Below are 4,135 nucleotides of genomic sequence, written 5' to 3'. Positions count from 1 at the left end.
CTGTGCTCTTTCTAACTCTGGGATCAGGCTCGACAGTTTAGGCTCAACACTCCTCATTTAACTGTTGCAGACCCACTGAAATGTCCATAACTTACAGCCAACTAAATTACTCTGCCAACACTGGGTTTCTAACGTAAAATTAACAAAATGTCTCAGAAACGGTGAACAGCTTCTGAAGGGCTTCCTTGTGTCTTGAAGCTGAATAATACTGCAGGATTACACTGAGGCTGATCAGGTACTCCCCTCCTGTCTTCCCAGCCTGGGATCAACCCTCTATAGAATAGTATCCAAATAGAAACATTTTGTAAACTTAAACCAATGACTTCAAATTATTAAAAATCAAAGTTTTGTTCACATCTCTTTTTATCCAGCTACAGATCATAACATAAGATTTAAAATAACAAAGCAAAGACTCTTGGGGTTTTTTTAAGTATTTGACAAGAAATTCCATATACCTCAATAAGCTGGGCCAGAGAAACAAGTGCAGAGGAGTCACTGATCTCTTCACAAAAAAATAATGAAAGGGTTTTTACATACCTGTTTTCAAGAAATAAAACCCCATCTGAATTAGAGTAAATACTATGAATGCGGTTTGGATAAATGCACTGTGGGAATTACCAGGGTCCCTGGGCCAGCTACACTCACGCTCACAGAGAGAGACATTCATGTGCAGCAAGGAATTCAAACTGATCAGTGACAGCATCACTGATGTCAGATTCAGACTGAGTGGTTTCAGACCTACAGACAAGAAGTTTTCAAGTTGAAACATGACACACCACTCCATGACCAGCAGAGGCTGTATTCTTCACACAACACAGACACACACTTGATGAATTTCTACATTCAGATCTTCTAACAGCTTCTCAAGTGCTCAGACCCCACAACTCTGGGTTAATGTAATGCCTCACCCCATTCTAGTGAAGAAAATTCAGTTATACCTAAAATCAGGATGACAAAAAAAAAAAACATCCCACCCCTTAGTGATTTTTTTATACTGGAAGGACTATTTTGAAATGCAGAGTTACACATCATATGATTCCACCCCAGGTGGTGGAATCAACATCTAGAGCATTACCAGTCAGGTATTTCCTTGTGTTCCTTATCTGTATTTTAGCAGCAGCAGGACAGAGTTTGCAAAGCTGTAGAAAAATGCTGCCCCTTTTCCCAGTGTCAGTTCCAAGTGGTGGTATCCTGAAGAAAGGCTGAACCTTTGGGAAATGGAAGCAGCATCCAAACCTGAAGTCACCCAGATCCAAACATGTCCTGCAGGCAGAAGGGAAGAAAAATGACAGAGCTTTTACCCACAAAGGCACTGGGCTCCAATCTTGTGCTGAATGTGTCCACTGGGCTGTTGGCATTTTCATGTGCAGACAAACTATTCAACTGAACTGCTTCATCAGACAAAGCCCAAAGATCAAATGCAGAACTGCAGAATACCAACTTGGGGAGAAACAATTCTTTAACTGATAGCAATCTATTGAAGACATTTATGTACTCAGAGGGGCCCAAACAATTTCACCTCAGTTATGCAGCTTCAGGAAGAAATGTCCAGGCATTTACAGACACAAAAAGGAATTGTTTAGCTGCACAGAGGTGTCCTCAAAATGTTTGGGATATGTTGGTTTGAGTGGAAAGTAAGAAACAGTACCAAGTATAACAGTAACAGATAACAGTAACAGTGGGTTTTGGTAACATTTTCAAAAATTAGGAAAAAAAAAAAATAGGAAAAAAGACCTGTGCAAATGATGGCATTACACAGTTTTGCTATGCTGAATCAAATACATTGCATTTACAACAAAGACTGTGTTTTATTGGAAAATACTTTAAGTTAATGTTTGGGAAATTAATACAAGGGTACATTGTTTGGATGTAAACGCAGGCTGCAATAGAAAGTGTAAGACTGTGATTTTACATACAGCTTTTGATGTTCCACTCACTGGCTCCCTTTGCCTTCCTCATGTTCCACTCACTGGCTCTGACTGGCTTCTAGAAGAACAAAAAAGGTGATCAGAACTCCAAATAAAGCACTTGTGTCCAACCTTAAGTAGTGAGAGCAGAGTATAAACTAGTTTTCTGATGCACAGAGTAAAACATGTTGAAGACAAAATTCAGTCCCTAACCCCACCTTTTCTTCTTCAAGATGCTGCTGTCCCTGCTGCCCCCCAGCCTGTCACTGCCCAGTGTCCCATCACCCCCAGGCCTTCACTACCCACTGCCAACCCCCAGCAGCCCCCTGGCTCTGCCATGGCTCCCTCAGCAGCCCTGGGCCCATCACTGCCCAATGTCCTTTCACTCTCCCAGACCCTCACCACCCCATGTCCCCCCTGTCACTCCCAGCCTGCCACCTCCCCGTGTCCCCTCCTGTCAGCAACCAGCCATGGCAGAACAGCCTGGGGGAGATGCAGTGGGCTTGGTGGTCACAGGGCCAGTGAAGGGAGGGGATGGCTCAGGGTGTCTGAGTGTCTCTTAGTGCAAGAGGATATAGAAAGAAACATTCTTGGGAACAAGTCCCCAGTGATCACCTGGTTTTTCCTTTTTCCCTTCCAGGTGATGATGGGCAAGCCCCAGGCCCATGCAGCCATTCTCTGCGCACAAGTCCCCTGGGGCTGGGTATCTGACACACGTTTCATAAAAGAACACAGCCCCAGAGATTTGATTTGTTCATCTTCAGCTGGGGGAAGGTGTGTGTGTGTGTGTGTGTGAGAGAGGAAGAGCTGCTCTCCCATTTCATTTTTGCACCTTAGCAAAAACATTGCATGATTTACACTCAAGAAATCAAAGGTAAGCGACGCAGATGGCTCCAACCACAAATTTCCACTGACTCCCTAGAAATATGCAAGACCACACTATCAGTCACACTGCCCTCCCTGCTGTAGAGGTGTCAGACCAGAAATGATGATTTCAAGACAGAAAACACAACACAATCCAGCACAACAACAACAAAAAAACAACCTGAAGAAACCAGGTAAACAAACCAAGAGTCCCTAATCAAACCCTAAAAATGAAAACAAGCTTTCATCTTTGAAAAGAAAGCCCAGGGTGCTGGGGCCTGGCCCAGCTGCTCATCACTGCTCTTCTGGGGCTCTGCCCAGCTCCCTGCCCCCAGTTCTTCATCCCTCCCTCTCTCTCGTTTGCCCACCACAAGTTTGGGCTTTCACTGGCTGTCTCCCTCTCAACGTTTCCCAATTCCTCCCTGCCTCTTCTCAGAGCTATTGCTGTTTCTCTCTCTCTTTGTCTCCACATCTTTCCCTCCCTCTCCTCTCCTGGCCTTATTGTCCCTCTCTCTCCTGCAGCCTCTCCCCTTTCCTGCCCCTCCCCTCACCCTTTCCCCTCTCTCCTGCTCCCTCTCCCACCCCTCTGTCACTCCCCTCTCCTGGGGCCTTTTCTGTCTCTCTCAGGCCCCTGGCCCGCCCCTGGCCCACTCTCTGTCCATCCCCCCTCTCTCCTCCTTCCCGCCCTTCTCCTCTCTCTCTCCCTCCCTCCCTCCCTCCCTCCCTCTCCCCCTCTTTGCCCCCTTCCCCTCCATCTCTTTCCCGCTCCTCACCACTCTTTTTCCTGCCTTCTCTCCCTGCCCAGATCCCCTTCCTCCTGCTCCCCCTCCCAGCTGGGCGGGGGCCGGGGCAGCCCCGGGGTCGGGCGGGCTCAGGCAGCAGGAGAGGAGGAGAGCCCCGGGGCATGCTGGGAGCTGTAGTCCCGGGGCATGCTGGGAGCTGTAGTCCCGGGGCATGCAGGGGGCTGCCCGGCGGCCATCTTGGTTCCCGGGCCATGCTGGCAGCTGGCATTTCCCCACTCTCCCCATCCCGCAGCCGGGGAAAAACTCCGGGAGGGCGGCATGGATGAGCCAGCAGCTCGTAAAAGCCCTCAAAATGAAGGAGGAAGCATGCAGAGGGGGGATGCAAGGGCAGGTACCCTAGGAGGAGTAGACAGGTGGTTGGAGCAGCTGGGGAGCAGGGCAGGAGAGCCACATCCATCCCAGGTAGAACTTAATCTTGCCAGGGGTGGAAAGAGGAATAAGAAAAGCTTTGAGAGGTACCTCTCTCAGGTGGGCTGAGAGAGTTGGGGCTGTTCAGCCTGGAGAAGAGAAGGCTCTGGGGGGGCCTTAGAGATCCTTCCAGTCCATGAAGGGGCTACAGGA

At 48.4% G+C, this 4,135-nt stretch overlaps 1 long non-coding RNA gene across 1 annotated transcript; it reads right to left on the bottom strand.

Moving 5' to 3' along the window:
• Nucleotides 1-1,073: 1,073 nt before the first annotated feature.
• On the bottom strand, nt 1,074-3,656 carry LOC139804283 (uncharacterized). Its single transcript, XR_011729320.1, has 3 exons — nt 3,545-3,656; nt 1,917-1,986; nt 1,074-1,263 (listed from the first exon to the last, which is right to left on the bottom strand). It is a non-coding gene; the product is annotated as an uncharacterized lncRNA (long non-coding RNA).
• Nucleotides 3,657-4,135: the final 479 nt, after the last annotated feature.

Source organism: Heliangelus exortis, chromosome 17 (assembly GCF_036169615.1).
Source record: "Heliangelus exortis chromosome 17, bHelExo1.hap1, whole genome shotgun sequence".
Taxonomy (NCBI): Eukaryota; Metazoa; Chordata; class Aves; order Apodiformes; family Trochilidae; genus Heliangelus; species Heliangelus exortis.
The sequence above is the reverse complement of the archived record's forward strand: the minus strand, read 5'-3'. Positions and strand labels throughout refer to the sequence as shown.